The sequence below is a fragment of the Arachis ipaensis genome, chromosome B7 (assembly GCF_059453495.1).
Source record: "Arachis ipaensis isolate K30076 ecotype BB chromosome B7, ASM5945349v1, whole genome shotgun sequence".
In the NCBI taxonomy this organism is placed as follows: Eukaryota; Viridiplantae; Streptophyta; class Magnoliopsida; order Fabales; family Fabaceae; genus Arachis; species Arachis ipaensis.
The window spans coordinates 28,801,046-28,825,172 of record NC_142442.1 but is presented as its reverse complement, the minus strand read 5'-3'; the positions used below and the strand labels follow the sequence as shown (position 1 = coordinate 28,825,172).

At 34.2% G+C, this 24,127-nt stretch overlaps 1 non-coding gene across 1 annotated transcript; it reads right to left on the bottom strand.

Moving 5' to 3' along the window:
• Positions 1–979: 979 nt before the first annotated feature.
• LOC148550683 (small nucleolar RNA R71) lies at positions 980–1,087 on the bottom strand. The gene has a single exon (XR_015893047.1). It is a non-coding gene; the product is annotated as a small nucleolar RNA R71 (small nucleolar RNA).
• Positions 1,088–24,127: the final 23,040 nt, after the last annotated feature.

Sequence of the window (24,127 nt, the reverse complement as noted above, 5' to 3'; positions counted from 1 at the left end):
TCTTATCTTTTCAAAATTGATTTTCAAATTTGTTTCAACTAACTAACTAACTTTTTGTTTGTTTCTTATCTTTTTCAAAACTACCTAACTAACTCTCTCTCTCTCTAATTTTCGAAAATATCTTCCCTCTTTTTCAAAATTTCTTTTTAATTAATTAATTATTTTAATTTTTTATTTTAATTTTCGAAAAAATTACTAACCTTTTTCAAAAACTATTTTCGAAAATCACTAACTCTTTTTCAAAAAATTATTTTCGAAAATTCTCTCTCTTATCTCCTTCTATTTATTTATTCATCTACTAACACTTCATCTCACCCAAATTCAAACCCCCTCTTCCATCTGTGTTCGAATTTTTTCTTCTTCATTTCTTCTACTCACACAGGGACCTCTATACTGTGGTAAAAAGGACCCCTATTATTATTATTTTTCTGTCCCTCTTTTTCATATGAGCAGGAGCAAGGACAAGAACATTCTTGTTGAAGCAGATCCAGAACCTGAAAGGACTCTGAAGAGGAAACTAAGAGAAGCTAAATTACAACAATCCAGCAAGCACCTTTCAGAAATTTTCGAACAGGAAGAGGAGATGGCAGCCGAAAATAATAATAATGCAAGAAGGATGCTTGGTGATTTTACTGCACCTAATTCCAATTTACATGGAAGAAGCATCTCCATTCCTGCCATTGGAGCAAACAATTTTGAGCTGAAACCTCAATTAGTTTCTCTGATGCAGCAGAACTGCAAGTTTCATGGACTTCCATCTGAAGATCCTTTTCAGTTCTTAACTGAATTCTTGCAGATATGTGATACTATTAAGACTAATGGAGTAGATCCTGAAGTCTACAGGCTTATGCTTTTCCCTTTTGCTGTAAGAGACAGAGCTAGAGTGTGGTTGGACTCTCAACCCAAAGATAGCCTGAACTCTTGGGATAAGCTGGTCAAGGCTTTCTTAGCCAAGTTCTTTCCTCCTCAAAAGCTGAGTAAGCTTAGAGTGGATGTTCAAACCTTCAGACAGAAAGAATGTGAGTCCCTCTATGAAGCTTGGGAGAGATACAAGGAACTGACCAAAAAGTGTCCTTCTGACATGCTTTCAGAATGGACCATCCTGGATATATTATATGATGGTCTGTCTGAATTAGCTAAAATGTCATTAGATACTTCTGCAGGTGGATCCATTCACCTAAAGAAAATGCCTACAGAAGCTCAAGAACTCATTGACATGGTTGCTAATAACCATTTCATGTACACTTCTGAAAGGAATCCTGTGAATAATGGGATGCCTATGAAGAAGGGAGTTCTTGAAATTGATACTCTGAATGCTATATTGGCTCAGAATAAAATATTGACTCAGCAAGTCAATATGATTTCTCAGAGTCTGCATGGAATGCAAGCTGCATCCAACAGTACTCAAGAGGCATCTTCTAAAGAAGAGGCCTATGATCCTGAAAACCCTGCAATAGCAGAGGTGAATTACATGGGTGAACCATATGGAAACACCTATAACCCCTCATGGAGAAATCACCCAAATCTCTCATGGAAGGATCAAAAGCCTCAACAAGGCTTTAATAATGATGGAAGAAACAGGTTTAGCAATAGCAAGCCTTTTCCATCATCCACTCAGTAACAGACAGAGAACTCTGAACAAAATACTTCTAATTTAGCAAACTTAGTCTCTGATCTATCTAAGGCCACTGTGAGTTTCATGAATGAAACAAGGTCCTCCATTAGAAATCTGGAAGCACAAGTGGGCCAACTGAGTAAAAGAGTCACTGAAATCCCTCCTAGTACTCTCCCAAGCAATACAGAAGAAAATCCAAAAGGAGAGTGCAAGGCCATTGAAATGACCATCATGGCCGAAACCACAAAAGAGGAGGAGGACGTGAATCCCAAGGAGGAAGACCTCCTGGGACGTCCAGTGATCAATAAGGAGTTTCCCTTTGAGGAACCAAAGGAATTTGAGGCTCAACTAGAGACCATAGAGATTCCATTAAACCTACTTATGCCATTCATGAGCTTTGATGAGTATTCCTCTTCTGAAGAGAATGAGGATGTTACTAAGGAGCAAGTTACCAAGTACCTTGGTGCAATCATGAAGCTGAATGCCAAATTATTTGGTATTGAGACTTGGGAAGATGAACCTCCCTTGTTCACCAATGAACTAAGTGATCTGGATCAACTGACATTGCCTCAGAAGAAACAGGATCCTAGAAAGTTCCTGATACCTTGTACCATAGGCACCATGACCTTTGAGAAGGCTCTATGTGACCTGGGGTCAGAAATAAACCTCATGCCACTCTCTGTAATGGAGAAATTGGGAATCTTTGAGGTACAAGCTGCTAAAATCTCATTAGAGATGGCAGACAATTCCAGAAAACAGGCTTATGGACAAGTAGAGGACATATTAGTAAAGGTTGTAGGCCTTTACATCCCTGCTGATTTCATAATCCTAGATACTGGGAAGGATGAGGATGAATCCATCATCCTTGGAAGACCCTTCCTAGCCACAGCAAGAGCTGTGATTGATGTTAACAGAGGTGAACTAGTTCTTCAATTGAATGAGGACTCCCTTGAGTTTAAAACTCAAGGACATCCTTCTGTAAACATGGAAAAGAGGCACAGTAAGCTTCTCTCAAAACAGAGTCAACCAGAGCCCCCACAGTCAAACTCTAAGTTTGGTGTTGGGAGGCCACAACCAAACTCTAAGTTTGGTGTTGAACTCCCATATCCAAACTCTAAGTTTGGTGTTGGGAAGTCTCAACAATGCTCTGAACATCTGTGAGGCTCCATGAGAGCCCACTGTCAAGCTATTGACATTAAAGAAGCGCTTGTTGGGAGGCAACCCAATTTTTATTTATCTAATTTTATTTTTCTTGTTCTTTCATGTTTTATTAGGTTCATGATCATGTGGAGTCACAAAATAAATATAAAAACTGAAAATGGAATCAAAAACAGCAAAAGAAAAATCACACCCTGGAGGAAGACCTTACTGGCGTTTAAACGCCAGTAAGAAGCATCTGGCTGGCATTCAACGCCAGAACAGAGCATGGTTCTGGCGCTGAACGCCCAAAATGGGCAGCATCTGGGCGTTTGAATGCCAGAATTGCACCCTGGAGAAAAGCTGGCGCTGAATGCCCAGAACAAGCATGGTTCTGGCGTTCAACGCCAGAAATGGGCAACAAATGGGCGTTCAACGCCCAGAACAAGCACCAATCTGGCGCTGAATGCCCAGAGTTGTGTGCAAGGGCATTTTGCAAGCCTAATTTGGTGCAAGGTTGTAAATCCTTGAACACCTCAGGATCTGTGGACCCCACAGGATCCCCACCTACCTCCATTCACTTCTTCTCACCCCTCTTTCACACAATCCCATAAACACTCTTTCCCAAAACTCTTCACCAATCACCTCAATCTCTCTTCCCTATCACCACTTCACCACTCACATCCATCCACTCTTCCCCATAAACCTACTTCATAAACCCCACCTACCTTCAAAATTCAAAATCAATTTCCCACCCAAAACCCACCCTTATGGCCGAACCTTACCCCCCATCCCTTCCCTATATAAAGCCCTCCATTCTTCTTCATTTTCACACAACACAACCCTCTCTTCCCCTTCTTGGCCGAATACACCATCCCCCCTCTCCTCCATATTTTCTTCTTCTTCTTCCTCTATTCTTTCTTCTCTTGCTCGAGGGCGAGCAATATTCTAAGTTTAGTGTGGTAAAAGCATAAGCTTTTTGTTTTTCCATTACCATTGATGGCACCCAAGACCGGAGAATCCTCTAGAAAAGGGAAAGGGAAGACAAAAGCTTCCACCTCCGAGTCATGGAAGATGGAAAGATTCATATCTAAAGCTCATCAAGACCACTTCTATGATGTTGTGGTCAAGAAGAAGGTGATCCCCGAGGTCCCTTTCAAGCTCAAGAAGAATGAGTATCCGGAGATCCGACATGAAATCCAAAGAAGAGGTTGGGAAGTTCTAACAAACCCCATCCAACAAGTCGGCATCCTAATGGTTCAAGAGTTCTATACCAATGCATGGATCACTAGGAACCATGATCAAAGTAAGAACCCAAACCCAAAGAATTATATTACAATGGTTCGGGGGAAATACTTAGATTTTAGTCCGGAAAATGTGAGGTTGGTGTTTAACTTGCCTATGATGCAAGGAGATGCACGCCCCTACACTAGAAGGGTTAACTTTAATCAAAGGTTGGACCAAGTCCTCAGGGACATATGTGTGGAAGGAGCTCAATGGAAGATTGACTCCAAAGGCAAGCCGGTTCAATTAAGAAGACTGGACCTCAAGCCTGTGGCTAGAGGATGGTTGGAGTTCATCCAACGCTCCATCATCCCCACTAGCAACCGATCTGAAGTTACTGTGGATCGGGCCATCATGATTCATAGCATCATGATTGAAGAGGAAGTAGAAGTTCATAAAGTCATCTCCCTTGAATTCTACAAAATAGCCGAAAAGCCCTCTCCTGGGGCAAGGCTAGCTTTTCCTCATCTTATTGGCCATCTATGTTACTCAGCTGGAGCTTTCATAGAAGGAGACATTCCCATTGAGGAAGAGAAGCCCATCACTAAGAAAAGGATGGAGCAAGCAAGAGAGCACATTCATGAATCTCAAGAGACGCATGAAGCTCATCACCATGAGATCCCGGAGATGCCTCAAATGCATTTTCCTCCACAAAACTATTGGGAGAAAATCAACACCTCCCTAGGAGAATTAAGTTCCAACATGGGACAATTAAGGGTGGAACATCAAGAGCACTCCATCATCCTTCATGAAATAAGAGAAGATCAAAAAGCAATGAGGGAGGAGCAACAAAGACAAGGAAGAGACATAGAAGAGCTCAAGGACATCATTGGTTCCTCAAGAAGGAAACGCCACCATCACTAAGGTGGACTCATTCCTTGTTCTTACATTCTCTGTTTTTCGTTTTCTCTATGTTAAGTGCTTATCCATGTTTGTGTCTTCATTACATGATCATTAGTATTTAGTAACTTTGTCCTAAAGTTATGAATGTCCTATGAATCCATCACCTCTCTCAAATGAAAACTGTTTTAATTCAAAAGAACAAGAAGTACATGAGTTTCGAATTTATCCTTGAACTTAGTTTAATTATATTGATGTGGTGACAATGCTTCTTGTTTTCTGAATGAATGCTTGAACAGTGCATATGTCTTTTGAAGTTGTTGTTTAAGAATGTTAAATATGTTGGCTCTTGAAAGAATGATGATAAGGAGACATGTTATTTGATAATCTGAAAAATCATAAAAATGATTCTTGAAGCAAGAAAAAGCAGCAAAGAACAAAGCTTGCAGAAAAAAAAAAGAAAAAAAATATAGGCAAAAAAAATAAAAATAAAAAGCAAGCAGAAAAAGCCAAAAGCTCTTAAAACCAAGAGGCAAGAGCAAAAAGCCAATAACCCTTAAAACCAAAAGGCAAGGGTAAATAAAAAGGATCCCAAGGCTTTGAGCATCAGTGGATAGGAGGGCCTAAAGGAATAAAATCCTGGCCTAAGCGGCTAAACCAAGCTGTCCCTAATCATGTGCTTGTGGCGTGAAGGTGTCAAGTGAAAACTTGAGACTGAGCGGTTAAAGTCAAGGTCCAAAGCAAAAGAAGAGTGTGCTTAAGAACCCTGGACACCTCTAATTGGGGACTTTAGCAAAGCTGAGTCACAATCTGAAAAGGTTCACCCAATTATGTGTCTGTGGCATTTATATATCCGGTGGTAATACTGGAAAACAAAGTGCTTAGGGCCACGGCCAAGACTCATAAAATAGCTGTGTTCAAGAATCATCAAACTGAACTAGGAGAATCAATAACACTATCTGAACTCTGAGTTCCTATAGATGCCAATCATTCTGAACTTCAATGGATAAAGTGAGATGCCAAAACTATTCAAGAGGCAAAAAGCTACAAGTCCCGCTCATTTAATTGGAGCTATGTTTCATTGATAGTTTGGAATTTATAGTATATTCTCTTCTTTTTATCCTATTTGATTTTCGGTTGCTTGGGGACAAGCAACAATTTAAGTTTGGTGTTGTGATGAGCGGATAATTTATACGCTTTTTGGCATTATTTTTAGTATGTTTTTAGTAGAATCTAGTTACTTTTAGGGATGTTTTCATTAGTTTTTATGTTAAACTCACATTTCTGGACTTTACTATGAGTTTGTGTATTTTTCTATGATTTCAGGTATTTTCTGGCTGAAATTGAGGGACTTGAGCAAAAATCAGATTCAGAGGTTGAAGAAGGACTGCTGATGCTGTTGGATTCTGACCTTCCTGCACTCAAAGTGGATTTTCTGGAGCTACAGAACTCAAAATGGCGCACTTCCAATTGCGTTGGAAATTAGACATATAGGGCTTTCCAGCAATATATAATAGTCCATACTTTGGCCGATTTTAGACGACGTAAAAGGGCGTTGAACGCCAGTTCTACGCTGCTGTCTGGAGTTAAACGCCAGAAACACGTCACAAGCCAGAGTTAAACGCCAAAAATACGTTACAAATTGGCGTTCAACTCCAAGATTGACCTCTACACGTGTAACATTCAAGCTCAGCCCAAGCACACACCAAGTGGGCACCGGAAGCGGATTTATGCATCAATTACTTACTTCTGTAAACCCTAGTAACTAGTTTAGTATAAATAGGACTTTTTACTATTGTATTAGATCTTTAGATCATCTTGGGATGTGTGGTTCTTAGATCATGGGGGCTGGCCATTCGGCCATGCCTGAACCTTTCACTTATGTATTTTTAACGGTAGAGTTTTTACACTCTATAGATTAAGGTGTGGAGCTCTGCTGTTCCTCAAAGATTTATGCAAAGTACTACTGTTTTTCTATTCAATTCAACTTATTCCACTTTTAAGATATTCATTCGCACTTCAACCTGAATGTGATGAACGTGACAATCATCATCATTCCCCCACGAACGCGTGCCTGACAACCACTTCCATTCCACCTTAGATTTAATGGTATCTCTTGGATCTCTTAATCAGAATCTTCGTGGTGTAAGCTAGATTGATGGCGGCATTCATGAGAGTCCGGAAAGTCTAAACCTTGTCTGTGGTATTCCGAGTAGGACTCTGGGATTGAATGACTGTGACGAACTTCAAACTCGCGAGTGCTGGGCGTAGTGACAGACGTAAAAGGAGGGTGAATCCTATTCCAGTATGATCGAGAACCTCAGATGATTAGCCGTGCTGTGACAGAGCATTTGGACCATTTTCACAAGAGGATAGGATGCAGCCATTGACAAGGGTGATGCCTGATGAGCGGATATTTTATACGCTTTTGGGGGTTAATTTCATGTAGTTTTGAGTATGTGTTAGTTAGTTTTTAGTTTATTTCCATTAGTTTTTAGGAAAAATTCATATTTCTGGACTTTACTATGAGTTTTGTGTTTTTCTGTAATTTCAGGTATTTTTCTGGCTGAAATTAAAGGAGCTGAGCAAAAATCTGATTCAGGCTGAAAAAGGACTGCTGATGCTGTTGGATTCTGACCTTCCTGCACTCAAAGTGGATTTTCTGGAGCTACAGAACTCAAAATGGCGTGCTTCCAATTGCGTTGGAAAGTAGACATCCAGGGCTTTCCAGCAATATATAATAGTCCATACTTTGCACAAGGATAGATGACGTAAACTGGCGTTCAACGCCAGTCCTCTGCCCAATTCTGGCGTCCAGCGCCAGAAAAGGATCAAAAGCTGGAGTTGAACGCCCAAACTGGCATAAAAACTGGCGTTCAACTCCACAAATGGCCTCTGCACGTGAATTGCTTAAGTCTCAGCCCCAGCACACACCAAGTGGGCCCCAGCACACACCAAGTGGTCCCCAGCACACGCCAAGTAGGCCCCAGAAGTGGATCTCTGCATCATCCATCATAGTTTATCCAATTTTTGTAAACCTAGGCTACTAGTTTAATATTTAAACAACTTTTAGAGACTTATTTTGTATCTCATGACATTTCAGATCTAAACTTTGTATTCTCTGACGGCATGAGTCTCTAAACCCCATTGTTGGGGGTGAGGAGCTCTGCTGTGTCTCGATGAATTAATGCAAGTATTTCTGTTTTCTATTCAAACACGCTTGTTCCTATCTAAGATGTTCATTCGCACTTAACTGTGATGAAGGTGATGATCAGTGACATTCATCACCTTCCTCAAACCATGAACGTGTGCCTGACAACCACCTCCGTTCTATATCCGATTGAATGAGTATCTCTGAGATCTCTTAATCAGAATCTCCGTGGTATAAGCTAGAACTGATGGCGGCATTCATGAGAATCCGGAAAGTCTAAACCTTGTCTGTGGTATTCCAAGTAGGATTCAAGGATTGAATGACTGTGACGAGCTTCAAACTCCTGAAGGCTGGGCGTTAGTGACAGATGCAAAAGGATATTAAATCCTATTCCAACCGGATCGAGAACCAACCAGTGATTAGCCGTGCTGTGACAGAGCGCGTGAGCGTAGTTTTCACTGGAAGGATGGAAGGTAGCCATTGACAACGGTGATCCACCAACACACAGCTTGCCATAGGAGGACGTGCGTGCGTGAATCAGAAGACAGAGGAAAGCAGAGATTCAGAAGACAAAGCATCTCCAAAACTCCAACATATTCTCCATTACTGCACAACAAGTAACCTTTAATTTATGCTCTCTTGGTTATTCACAATTCAACTGATAAACATAATTGACTTCCTGACTAAGATTTACAAGATAACCATAGATTGCTTCAAACCAACAATCTCCGTGGGATTCGACCCTTACTCACGTAAGGTATTACTTGGACGACCCAGTGCACTTGCTGGTTAGTGGTACGCGTTGTGAAAAGTGTGATTCACAATTCGTGCACCAATGCCTCCAGACGATTAGCCATGCAGTGACAGCGCATCAGACCATTTTCCAGAGAGGATTAAAAGTAGCCATTGACAACGGTAATGTCCTTACATAAAGCCAGCCATGGAAAGAAGTAAGACTGATTGGAGGAAGACAGCGGGAAAGCAGAGATTCAGAGGAACGAAAGCATCTCTATACGCTTATCTGAAATTCTCACCAATGAATTACATAAGTGTTTCTATCCTTATTTTATGTTTACTTATTATTTAATTTCGAAAACTCCATAACCTTTTGATATCCGCCTGACTGAGATTTACAAGGTGACCATAGCTTGCTTCATACCAACAATCTCCGTGGGATCGACCCTTACTCACGTAAGGTTTATTACTTGGACGACCCAGTGCACTTGCTGGTTAGTTGTATCGAAGTTGTGAATGAAAAACGATTTATTAAGACGTGCGTACAGAGTTTTTGGCGCCATTGCCGGGGATCACAATTTCATGCACCACTAGCCACCACGTGCTCCAGGTGGAGACTCGAGACTCTGTTGATCCTATGTCGTAAGTGTGGTCGGACACTGTGAAAGTTCCGGATGAGCTCGCCCTCGTGAATATACATCAATGAGGGTGTTGGATATGGATCATGATTATGATCACGATTATGTTGAGTATAACTCGAGTTGGGGATGCGCGACAGAGGGACAGTCCAATGGTTAACTACCAGGACTTGTCGGGTTGGCTATATAACTGACAGATGATATCATCAGCCATTAGAGACAGACATTCATCATATTGCATACTACGTAATTTGTTTGAGATTGTCTAATTGACTGCATATTACTTGCTAATTGTCTAAATGTCTTATCTGTTCCAATTTTTATATCTCTTGTCTGATATAACTATGTTTACCATATTATACTCCTGCTGGCGGTTGGGAGGTTTGAAGGATTTGGAAAGGGAAGTATTAGTTAGACTGAAGAATCTTTAGTCAGTTGCCAATTATGGTTTAGCTTGTTTATAAGCTTTGAATTAGTCTGGTGGAAGTTCTAGGATTGCCTTCGACTTTCATTTGATATTACATCTTAAATATGTGAGAACTGTTACCATGCTCCGGTTCTCACCCATGCGGATTTTGTGGTTTTCAGATGCAGGACGTGAGGCTTCTCGCTGAGACGTGCTGGAGACTTCTGGATTAGCGAAGATCCTTTGTTCTTGGGTCTCTATTTTGGTTTATATATTTTTCTTAGAATATTTTTATCTCTACTGAATAATACAAACTGTGATGACTCCTCTTAGAGGGGATTTTGGAGAATAGGTTTTTTTTTTGTATTTATGTCCCTTTGGGTTTCCTTTGGGGTTTCCTATTTATTTACTTGTATATATTACTATGCTCGGACCGGTTATCTTCGCAACCGGATTATGAGTTTTGATATTCATGTTTTTGACACTCCTTGTATATATATATATATATCTCGCGTTGGTTTATCCTTGTTAGTCACATTTTCGATCGGAGTGTTGCGTTTTTGAGTTGCGATTTTGTTTTACCCCATTTTTCTTCAAAGGCTCCTAGTTATAATCCTAATTCACACTACTATATATACTAAATTTTAATTTTTAGAAGCCGTAATACCTTGCCATCTCTAAATTATGACTTAAGCATAAGACTCCGTATGGTAGGGTGTTACATTCCACAACTAACGGGCAATGATTTGATAACCCTCTCGGCCCACCTTTGAGTTGCGTCTCCGGAAACTCCTCTATCCATGATGCATGAGCATCTTTCCTATCTTTTTCTAGTGAATTTGCATTTGAATTTGTTAAGTTTAATCAAGATTTAAGTACTTTAAGCCACTATGGATGCTACTTTGAGCTCGGTGCAATTTGGTTTATTTCAGGTAGCGTTTGGACGGATTCGACAGAGTTTAGATGAAGAAACGAAGTCACGACTAACGCAGGAAGTGGTGCCAAACTTGGATTCTCCAAGTTTAGCGCCAGGAGCACTAAAAGCCTTCATTGCATTCGGCCTTAGTGGCACCAAACTTGGAATTAAATTCCAAGTTTGGCGCCACATTCACTCGCTTCCATGAACTTACTGCATCAAATGGCGCCAAACATGGGATTCTCCAAGTTTGGCGCCAACCTTAGAAAACAAAGTGGTCCCCATTTGTCCCAGGAGGAGCAGCACGAGATGATTTTATTATTTTTTATTAAACTTTATTTTATTTTACAATAGAAAAAGATATTATTTAGTTTTAGAAAATATATTTTACATTAATTAGGATTAGACATAAAAGGAAAAAGATTCAACCTTTCGGGATCTCTTCTCTCTTACGCACTTCATTCGGCACTTTACAGTTTTTCTGAATCCTAGTTTTCTCTCTGAGTCATGAGCAACTAAACCTCCACTGTTAAGGTTAGGAGCTCTGTTTATTGTATGGATTGATACTATTACTCTTCTGTTTTAATTAATATTTCGATTTCAATTTCAAGAATTTGTTTTCGTTCTTCATCTTAAGGATTTGGGTAGATCAAAAGAATAACTCTTATTCTATTTGAGTTCCTGTAAACCTTGAAAAAGCAATTTACCTAAACAACAGCTTGAAAATAATTTCTCCTCCTAAATTTTTAATTATCTGGACTTAACAGGATACGTGACATATAATCCTCTCATATTTGGATAATTAGGGTTTTGTGGCTAATAAACTAGAGTTGGATTTAAACCTCTAATTAAAATTAAGTGACCAATGAATTAGCGGTTAACTAGGTTAGAGGAGACTAAATTACTAAGGAATTAGGGTTTAGTCACATATAGTTTGCCATGAATTGAATCTTGCGTGATTAAAATAGTTGGTAAGAAAAGTTAATCCGGAAGATAAACAACTCTCAAACCTTAACTGTTTTCTCACATATTCTTCACAACCCGTTTACTGTTTACTTTTCTAATTCTCTAAATTTACTGTTTAATGCAATTAAAATCTCAAACACAATTTTCTGCTTGTCTAACTAAGTAAATCACTCAATCATTGTTGCTTGATCCATCAATTCTCGTGGGACCGACCCTCACTCACCTGAGGTATTACTTGGTACTACCCGGTGCACTTGCCGGTTAGATTGTGGACTTTAAATTCCGCACCAACCCACTCCATGCTGACTAGAACTCGATCAATGCGACTACATGACTGGCTCCTAAACCATGTAAATATATGATCGTTTAACAATAGATCCACCAGCTCCATCCTGAATCAAGGTTCTAAACTCTTCCGCTGATGCAGGCCACGTGGTAGCTCCTTTTCTCTCATCTATATGTACAATCTCATTAAAATCACCCATATAGCAGAACGATATCTGGCATAATCCTGACAAAAAGCTCAATTCTTTCCATACAACATGCTTGTCTTCCTTTGCATGCGTACGATATACTAGACAAAAAACACATCTATAACTATTTTTTAACAACTTTCTCTCAATGTACAGCTATCTCACTCCTTTATAAAAAACCGTCTCATCCCACATTAATAACAAACTATTAAAAATACTTTTCGACTCCACAAATTCCTAACCTACCGTATTACTTCCCCATTTTTATATCACATCAAATTTTGTCACTATTTTTTTTTATATTTTGTCTCTATCAAATTTAGTATATTCAATTTATATTTTTTCTAAAATTTTTTATCATGCTTAATTTTTTAACACCTTCTAACCTCTTAATATTTTAGTTGGTATTGTATTTTAAATTTGTATATTTTTAAAATTTACATTAGAATATATTTATATTTTTATGTTTTTATTTATAATTTTATATATTATTTTATTATAATTCAATTATTTCAATTAAATTACGATTGAATCGGTTGAATATCTACGCCAATAAATCAATAGTTAGAAAGATGAACCATTTGGTTTTTGAAAGCTTAGAAGTAATAAGAAAATGATCAGATAAAATTCATTCATTTGAATAGTCGATGTGGAATGCATACAAGAATCTTGAATTTATATATTTACATAAAGTAGTGCTATTTGAACATGGATTTTAACTTATTATCATACTCTATGTCGACGTATTATTCATTTACCATTAGATTGGATGTGTATAATTCCATTAAATAGTGGTATTATTGATAAATATTGATTATTAGATGATTTTATGCTTATATGTTTATAGTGAATCTGCCACTTATATTGATAACTTAATGGAAGTTCTATCTCTTCTTGCGCAGTTGTGCTCATTAAATAGCACGAGTAATGTAATAGCCATGTTTAGCAAAAAAGCCATTTTAGGTTATGCATGAAATGGGCAGAACAGAAAATTCATTATCGCTAAAGATGAGGACTATATTTTAAATTTGTCTCCACACGTTGGGAAACTTCATTTCCTGAATCTGCCAGACGGTGGTTTTAAATTGTTGCATTTCTATTGTTCGGTTATAATTGATATAAGAGAATTCATTGGGTGGAGTGATACAACCTGGCTTCTGTATTCTGTCTGTTACCAATGCTCTTTTAATTTTTATTTTAACAAATATTGAAAGCAAATAAATCCATCCATACATCTAAGAAGATTACTCTGAGCTGATGTTTTTTCAGAGTAAAAAAAAAAAAAAAGTTTGTGTATCTCGTTAAAAACACTGGAACAAAATAATTTGAAAATAATTTTTCTATCGAACAAATTCTCTCATCGTTATTTTATCAAATATTTTTTTGGTAAGATTTTAAAAGAGGTGTAACGCAAAGATTTTTCAGTAGGTCACTTATTTCAATATTATTTTTGACCAAATATACTTAACTGCGAAATTTTGATAAAATCTAGTGTGTTAGTACTGAAATAATCGTACCTATTTATTAAATAATTTTATTTTTAATTGTTTATACCATGATTTAAGAGAATAAAACGATAGTTTAAAATAAATAGATCTTTCCCTTATGGATCTATATAGATTTAGATAATGGATTCAAATATCTAATAATAAGAAGCGTTTAAGGTAAATTCGGGTCGTCTTATCTGACTTAAATGGAACACGAACATTATAATTTGTGCTCAACTCAATTTGAAGAGCAAGTCAATGCTCTCCCACTACTAATGTCACCTATAAATTAATAACTACCTTAACATAAAATAAATTTTCATAAGATTCTGAAAATCACTTTTTTTTTATAAATATTCGGTTAAATTTAAATATTTTTCATCTCAATTTTTATAAACTTTGCATATGAATCTTATTGACTTAAACATCAGAGTTCATTACAGATACTTTCTACCACTATTTCAAAATTGATACGCAGGTACTCTAAAGTATTTTTGTTCCATCTATGACATTTTCTCCAAACCCAAATCACAAAAAATCCATTTCAGATACGTCTGGAAATACTAATCATTTAAAAAATGTGGACTCCTTTCATGTCATATACATATAAAGTTTATACAAAAAGATTATTTTATTTTATTTTGACTAGAATGAATGTGATATTTATAAATAAAATACGATTTTATTCTCGATATTTTGACGAAATGAGATTTATTCTTTTATCAATGTATTTAGACCCGAAATCAGTAAAATAAAATCGAGATTTACGTAAAATTAAAAAAGTAAATCACATATATAAAATATAAAATATAAAATTATAATAAAATTTAAATCGTAAAATCGTTTGATCTATTAAAAATTTTATAAAATCAATCAATCCATTTAAACTCTATCATAAAGTCTGCTGACTAAATCCATTTAAATCCTAGAATTTTAACTCAGACTTGGCATAAAAGGAAGAAATGTTCGCTACTTGTCAATTATCCGTTAGTTGAACTGTTTATTTAATTTTTGAATTATTCTTCACATACAAGTTATTTACAGATACAAGTTTATACAAGTCATTTATATTATATTATTTAAAAATTTTTGGTGTATGTGTATTGATAAATTTTGTATAATTCAAAATTCTTCTTCTTCTTTCTTGCATTATAAAAGTGAATTTTATTAAGTTAGAATTAACTTGTATAAACTTGTATGCCAAAAAAGACTTGTATGTGTAACAAGTCTCTTAATTTTTATGTTGGAAATCTTCAAGATAGATATACTTCTCTGATTGTTGCTGAACCATGTGTTTCCTCCCTCCATTCCATACTTAAGTAATTCAACATCTCAGTAATGATGACCAAAGATTCAAAGCCATGGATGTGACTTATTTCTTTATACATGTGGTCCTCACTAGAGAATATTTGCTAATCATGTGTTTTGATAAATGATGAGGAAACTCTATCGTGGATTCATAGTTTTCACACGAAGCTGACCATTACCCTTTTGCCAAGACATATATGATTACATGGACTCACCTTCATCTCAGTGCATAGAAAATTCTATAGAAACTTCAAAGCATCAAGCTTTTTAGGATGCTAGATAACATTCTTTTCTTTCTTTTAATTTATAGAAAAGATCCTACAAATCTTATTTTATTTTGAGAATGGATCTCAAACCTTGTCGCCAATCAAAACTGTTAAAACCACTCATTAGGATTTAAAAGTGATTAATTTATCTTTAATATTTGTAAGTTTGATGGATAAATTTATGAATGTATATGGATCGAATTTAGTTAGATCTGAATTTAATATTAATATTAATATTTTATTAGGTCTATTTAAAAAAATTCAACTCAACTTTAAATAGATTCGAATAAATTAAACTAAACCAAATTGGCTCGATATAAAATTAGTATATAAAATTTTGTAAAATTTTTATAATAAATTAATAAAATTTTATTTTAAAATATTAAATTTAATAAATAATATATCACATTTATATCAAAATAAATTATTCTAAAACTAAAATAATATCATCTATTATATACTATTAAAATTGAATTTCTACAATTAATAGCATAATTGATGTGACATATTTTTAAAAATATTTTTTGATTTATTTTTTTGATTTATTTAAATGTGTTAGTTAATTTAATTGAGATAAATATTAAACTATTTAATATTTTATTTCTTTATATTAACTATAACTATTTAATTATATTAATTATTTAATTTGACTAGAATAAATTAATTAATTTGTATTTTTTTTGTCTTATATATTTTAATTAATAATTTTTAAGAGTGTCATAATTAATTATTTATTTAATTTGATTAAAATAAATATCAAATTATTTAATATTTTGTTTGACTACATTAACTATAACTAATCAATTATATTAATTATTTGATTTAACTCGAATAAATAAATTATTTTTATTTTAATTTGCATTAATTTTTCATCTTATGTATTTTAATTAATGATTTTTAAAGTGTTAGAATTTTTACATGGTATATATATAAAATATCTTTTATTTATTTAACTTACTTTATTGAGCCAAAAAATTATAATTAATTTATTATATCAATTATTTAATTTAATTAATTCAAATCTATATTATTTAATTTAATTTATTGTCACGTTAATATATATTTAAGTCATTGTTTACCAAAAAAAAAATTTTTCTTTGATCTTAAATATTTTGATTTTAAATTTTATATTTTTATTAATTATTTATATTTATATTTTAATATTAAATCTAATATTTCTATTAATATTTTTTGTAGTTTATTGTCTAATAGTTATATGTCCACCATAAATTATATGATAATGAATATTTCTTTAATTCATTAAAAAATATAATTTCATTCCTTCCTTTTATATTTTAGTTATTTTTGTATTCCATAAATTATTCACCATAAAAAAATCATATATCTTAAAAGAGAATTTCATTTTTTTACCAATTGTTCTTTCATTCGGTAATATTTTTTTCCCCTCCTATGTGATGCATTATTTCTATTCTATGATTTTTTTTATAAATTATCACTTCTATTTCTTTTATTTTGTTTCTATTTATTTACATTTTTATAATTTTTTATTATAATTTTTATCTTTTTTTTTATCTCATACAAGTTAATTTATCATAACTCTTTATATTTTTAGTTTTTTTAATGTTTAAATTATATTCTTTATGTGATTATTTTATTTCTAATTTGGGGATTGAGTGATGAAATAATATCGATAAAGACTATTGTGTGTCTTCTTCTTCGTCTTTTTAGCTTACCTACTCTCTTTTTGAAAGGATTATGATTAATTATATATACAACTGTATTTATGCAAAGAGGGTAAGTATAAATCGTATCCCATCTTCTCTTAATTAAATTTTTGTTATCTATCTTGAAATAGCGAAAAAAAATTATAAATTACTTTGCACCAATAAGTCTATCATCGTTGTGACAAGATATTGTGTATTCATCTTATTTTTAGAAGTTTTGGTAGGTATTTAAACTAATAAAAAAATATAAAATCATTTTTAGGTACAAATATAGTTACTTGAACTCAAGAATAGACAAAATGTGTTAGTAAATTTTAACATGTAACAACTTTGATCATATTAAGTTGATTTCAATAATGAATATAATACTATAATATATAAAAAATAGTTTTAGGTATATTTTAACAAATACAGTTCTCCATAATATTTTTTCTGTTATGATAATAAAAAAGGTAATTCAAAAAAAATTTCATGTCATGTTAAATTGTACTTGCTCAAATCGGATTTAACATAAGATTAAAATAATTTGAAAATTTTACTCATGAATTAGGAAAAAATATCTACAAATTCAACTACTAATGTTATTTGTAGAAATTTTTTAAAAAAGATAGCATTCTAATGTAGATATTCAATTTAATCACAAACTATATATTAATATTAATGAATAATTATTATACTTTAGAAATAAGTAAAATTATTACTTATTAATTTTATTATTTTTTATATTAAAAATAATTAAATTTTAAATTTAATTAAATTTATAAAATTTGTTAACAAAGTTACTATACGTATTTTTATTTAAAAATTTCAAATAAAAATACTTTATATATTTGAATGAAACTTCATTCCGACTCCTGACAATTTTACGAAACCTCTTTTCACTACTTAACGAAAGCATAATCTTATCGCGACCCCTATCCATCACTTTCGTCAGACATTTTGGCCCTTTCGTCAAAGTTTCCGTCAATAGGAGGCGGAAACAATCCTACGTGTCAGGTAATATTCCTACGTATAACAGAACGTTCCTGTCTGTCATTGGATAATTTGTTTAGGACAAATCGACCCCTGATATAGTAAGCAAAACGCCAACGTTTTGAAGAGGCCAAAACGATGCATTTAACACCAACGACGTTATATAGGAAAACTCTTCCATTCTTCTCCCTTCTTCACATTAACAATTACAAAAAATCCTAAGTCAACACTCTCTTTCACGCCAGAAATTATCCAGCGAGGGACACCGTGACAAAGGGCGAACCACGACATGACAGTGCAGTGATGGCGAAGAGCTGACGTCATTGTGACATTGTGGTGACGAGCTATTTGAGAAACACGAGGTAGGTTCTTTACTTTGTTTTCTAACATTTTTCTATGTTTGGTTGTGGTCCTGTGAGTGTGGTCCTGCTAGGTGGTCCTCCTTTATAGCTTCATTGCGTGCAATTTGGAGTTAATGACTTGTCTGGTTGTTAGGGCTACAAATATTTTTTGTTTTAGAATTTAGTAAGGAAATCAAGTAATAAAAATAAGTTAGCAATTTCTAATTAGTGTTGAGTGAGATATTATGTGTTAATTAAAAATTGGTTTTATTAGAGTTTAGTTTAATTTACTATTACATTTGCTACAGATGGCTTATGAAATTGTGTCTATGTTTTACCATGGAGAATGGTTTGAAAGAGATGAAGAAGGTGTGCTCAACTATATGGATGGTAAGGTTCATAAGTTTCCTAAATTGGATATAGACTTTGTGAATTTGAAAGACTTTGTGAAAATACTTAAGGGATTAGGTTACAAACTTACAAGAAGATGTACTGGCTAGACCCATTGCAGGGGATATTGAGTCTAGGCTCTACATTTTCAAAGGAGACAAAGAGATTAAAGATATGTGTGATAACAAAATAACTAACATGGAGACTAATGAGCTGTATATCTATTATGATCATGATGAAAATAATCCTGAGTTATTGGAGGCTACCACTGATATGTGGGAAGAGATACTGACTCATCCAGTGATGATGATTATGAGAGTGCAGATGATGAAGCTTACAAGCCTCCTCCACCCGGGTTTGAATTTGATAATAGTAGTAGTAGTCGTGAGATTTTGACTCCAAAGAAGAAGAGATTAATAACAAAGAAAAAAAATTGACTCCAAAAAAGATGAATATTACTGCAAATAAGAGAAATATCACTCTAAAAAAGAAGAATGTGACTCCAAAAAAGAAGAATGTTAAAACAAAAGAGGTTGTGGGTCACTCTCCTAGTACTTAGAAGAAGAAGGCAATAAAGAGATATGTAGGTAGGACTAAAAAACATATTTCAGCTCAACCAGATATTATGGATAGACAGAATGTTGGGTCTACAATAACAGCAAGCCCAAATGTTATGGAATGCGAAGATTGTGAATTATCAAAGCAAGCCCATTCTGACCATGTGTGAAGATCTAAGGTGTTATCTTACGAGAAAGATGGCCTTACATAAGAAGTTGATGAACTATACTGAAAAGTTAGCTCCAGTTTAACAACAGAGGCTAGATGAAATTAATAAACCAGAAAGTAACAAATAGAATGCTAAATGGACATGTGATGATGATAGAGTCATATTTGAAGTTGAAAGAAGGAATCACAAAGTTGGTGTCAACCTTAGGGAGAAAACATGCACTTGTAATGCATGGCAACTAACAGGTATGAAATTAAGATTTTGTAACTAAAATTCATTATACATGGATTGAAATTGTAGTTTGCTAAACTGTTGATTTTGTTTATGCACATACTGATTGTTTAGGTTTGCCATGCAAACATGCTGTAGCTGCTATTTCTAGACTTCACAAGCTAAATCTTAAACCAGAAGATTTTGTTTATGAGTGGCTTACCATGAATGCCATTCGAAAGACTTATGAGATCACCATCAAGCCTGTGAATGGTAAGGAGAACTGGTAAGAGACATAATTAGCTGACTATAAGCCACAGGCACCATTGATCAAAAGACCTCCTGGACGTTTAGCACTAAGAAAAAAAGTGGACAAATTATTTGAAAGTCAGTTAGTTGAGAATAATGGCACAAAAGTAAAGAGGTCGTTCCAGGTTACATGCATTAAGTGTGGGAAAAAAGTCACTATTACAAAACATGCAAAGAAGCTCCAAGGGATCCAAACTGACAATAAAAAAAGAAAAAGCAAAAGCAAAGAACTACTGACAATCCATCAGGACAGCAGTAACCAGTCCACCAATTGAATAGTAGGTACCATGTAGTGTTAGTATTTTTAGTGTTAATAGTTTTAAGTGTCTTTGTATGAAATTGACAGGGGTTTAAGAGTCAATTATCAAAATCTTTAGGGGTTTAGATGTCTGAACAAAAAATCGATAAGGATTTAATTATCATTGTTTAATCTGTTTGCAACATCAAGATGTGCCTCCAGCAGGCAATGCTTCAGGGCCACACAAAGTTAATTCAGATGTGATAAATGGTGCATTACTGGAGAGTTAAGCAATTGATCCTGTTGTAAGTGCTACTTGTATATAATTTTGCATTTGAAACTTTACAAACATAGCGAGCCTAAACTTTAAGCTTGGTTGTGCATATAGGCTAAGGCTAAGAAGCAGAAAAAGAAACAACAGAAAAAAAAAAAGAATTACAAAACCATCACAACAAAAAGAAAATGAGATTTCACTTTTTCAATCTGCACCACCAGCTGAAGTATTGGAGTATAATATATCAACCATAGTGTTTGTGAATTTAAGAATTAAAATTGTCATTAATTTGACTTGTTTACCAGGTTCAAGAGGCCAATATTAATCCACAACCTAATTCCACAACTTATAATGACATACAACCAAAGATCACACTAATAGCAAGACCATGGAGAGCAAAATAGCCCATTATAAGGCCATGCTTGCCCAATTTGAGCTTTTATGGTGTCAATTTTATTGCTAAATCAGTTGTGACTGCAAAAGCATTCATATCAGCACCTCCCAAACTAAGTAACAACAATAGAGTTTCTATAAAAATATTGACAATCACAAGCTCTAGCACAACAGTAACGCTTTTCCAATTTATCCCAACTTCAGCCCTCAATGAATCCTCGGGCTTAAAGGCACCAACTAACTCCAGTGCGTCAGCTGCTGTCAATCCTCTGAGGAAGAAGTGAAGACTAGAACCTACTTAATTTAAGTTGTTATTTTGCTTTACTAGAATGATGTAGTTGTTTGTATTTATTTTGGATGGTAAGCTATGACCTTTATTGTCATGTTCACTTATGATCATGCTTATTAGGCATTATAACGTAATACTATGGATGCTTATTTTAGTATGTTTAAGTTTTGTGACAATGTAAATTGTCAAAAACTAATGGCTAATGATGTATTGTGCTTTTGGATTATATTGATATCTATCAATGTTACAGTTTAAAATATTGGTCTATTGAGTAAGTTGAAGCAACATTCAATGACTTCATACATAATTCAATTCAAATTACATAATATTGTCATTTGATCAATAACTCCCCAACAAAGTTACAACAATCTTAAATTAAGTCACAAAACTCATACAATTAACATAACACAAACTTCATAGCAACAGTAAAAAAGATTATAAACCCCAACACTCTCTAAAATCCTAACAATGAAAATCTTGTTTCGATTTGCACTCTATTATGTAGCAGCAACTCTAATTTCATGAGTCTCTCTTCTATCTCTGACAATTTGCTTTGCACCTCAAATTCTTGTCTTCCCATGTCAACACCCTCCAATTTGAAATCAATATTTTCTGCAATCATCTCATCAAGCCATTTGAAGTACTTACAGTGCTGTTGTGGAGTCTACAAATATAAAAAAAATAAATCTTCTAACATAACACAAGTAGCAAAAATTAGATTCAGAATAATGGTTACTTATCTTAAAGTAGTAGCACCCCAAAACAACCTATTAGGGTTTAATCTAATTCTAGATTCGAACAAGATTGCATAACATCCACAATTGCAATGTGGGTGTTAGAACTTCTTCTTCCTCTCCATTTCAATGGTATCCACCTTAGCTTCTCCACAATACATCAACCTTTCGATAGTCCTCCATAAACGTCGATTCAAAGATGATGATAGCTCTGTGTAGTCCATTCTTCCTTGTTGGGGTTTCAAATCTGTCACAGGAATGAAGACAACGAAGAGAGTATAGTGATTTTAACCCCTTTTCATAACAACAAAATGCAAACATTTTGCTGATTGTGCAGGGGCTAACTGTCCCAAACAAACTGCGACTGACACGTAGGAACATCGTCGCCTCTTATTGCCGGAGAGTTGCACACAAGGGCTAGAATGTCCGATGGAAGTGATGGATATGGGTCGCAATGGGATTATGCTTTCTTTAAGGGATGGAAAGGGGTTTTGTGCAATTGTCAAGGGTCGGAGTGAGGTTTTACTTTATATATTTTTGTATGTTATTCTGTATAGAGCACGAATATATATATTAGTATAATATAAAAAAAATTAATTAAAATATAAAAATATAATATATTATTATGAATTTTACTTTAAAATATATTTTAATTATAAAATATGACATCAAACCAGGTTAGATTTATTCAAATTTAACCCGAATTCAATTCGAAAACTATATTGGATAAAAATGATAAATCTAAACTCGATAGAACATCTTTCATATTCGGATCAGATTTCAGACTCCGTTAGGACTTAAACACCCGTAAATAAGTCTTTATGTATAAAATTTATATAGACATAAAAAAATATTAGTATTTTTAATTTCATAAATAACATAGATAAATTTGTCTAATACAAAATGAAATTATTCTTGTATATCAAATTTTAATGGACTATTTTTTTTTTTTTTTTTTGGTAAGATTAATTTTAATGGACTATTTTGTCTCTAATACAGTTCCACCCTGATTATTTTAATGTCAAGTTCTACGTTTACCTACAACTTTAGACCATGACCCCTTTGGCATTGTTGAATGAGGAACTATCATATGTCAGGTCAACTTGTTCACACTAACTAATAGGATAGGAAAAATTTCAAGTCTACCATAAAACACTGATATTTCATTGTTTTAATAGTTGATTTCAATTAATATATATTATATATATTTTTTATAATTTAGATCGACAGTTAAAACAACTGGAACACCAATATTTTCGGTATACTTAAAATTCTTCCAATAGGATATACTCTTTTATAGATCAGATATTTACTATTTGGCAGTAAAAACAGTTGGCAATGCATGTTATTGTACTGTGAGCTTTGAGAAAAGAATGAACAAATTAACAATGGTGCAAATTCTAGTGTTGGTTTCAGTTTAGTGTGAGTGGGTTCAGTGTGATTGTAGCCCCCACCTCACGTTTTTAAATTAGTTTTTCTTACTTCTTAGGGTGTGATGAAGTTTGGACAGGAATGATGAAATCATTCACTTTAGACCAAAAATATATTCCTTCTACAGTTCTACTTATTTTATTTCAATTTTTTTAATAACGTTTCTGCTATCTTTGGTTTTACTCAAACTCAGATACTACATCTACATTACATGGAAAGCATAAAAAAAAGGTGTTCTATGAAAGAAAATGCAGTGTTAGTAATAAAGATGTCAAGTGTTTGTGCTATTTTTTCCACTCCTTAAATGTGCCTCTTTTGGACTTTCTCACCCATCTTTCTGTCATTTTCATCAGTACTTAAATTTCTTCTCTTGTGAACTTGTCTTTGCAATTTTCCCTTTTACAAAAGCTCTTTCATGATTCACATATGCTCAGACTTTGGTACGGAGTAAGAATGCATAGAGATACAAAAAGATAATGTAACTCTCTTTTATTTAAATATCTTTACCTAATAACATTCACAATTTACAGTGTCTCTGTTATGTAAAATTTAATTCTGTACCATAGTAATCACCCCTATAAAAATGCTTTGTTTCTCACTCAAAAGCACACAAAGACACTCCCTCATTACTTAGTTCCCAAACTTCTCCAACATTTTCACCTAAAACTCTTGCAACTCCACATTCAAAGATACAGTTTCTCATTACTACTATCTTCTCTATTTCCTGTAACATATTATCATCATCATGCAAACAAGAATAAGGGCCACAAAGGGAGAAATGGATGAGAAAACAAACCAGTCCTGCAAAAATTCTAGCCAGAGAGCGTCCCGAAACCGGCAGGTAAGGAGCTGCATGTGCAGGATTCCTTGGCAGTCTGAATTCTCCCCTGCTGAGCTTGTCAAGGACATTGC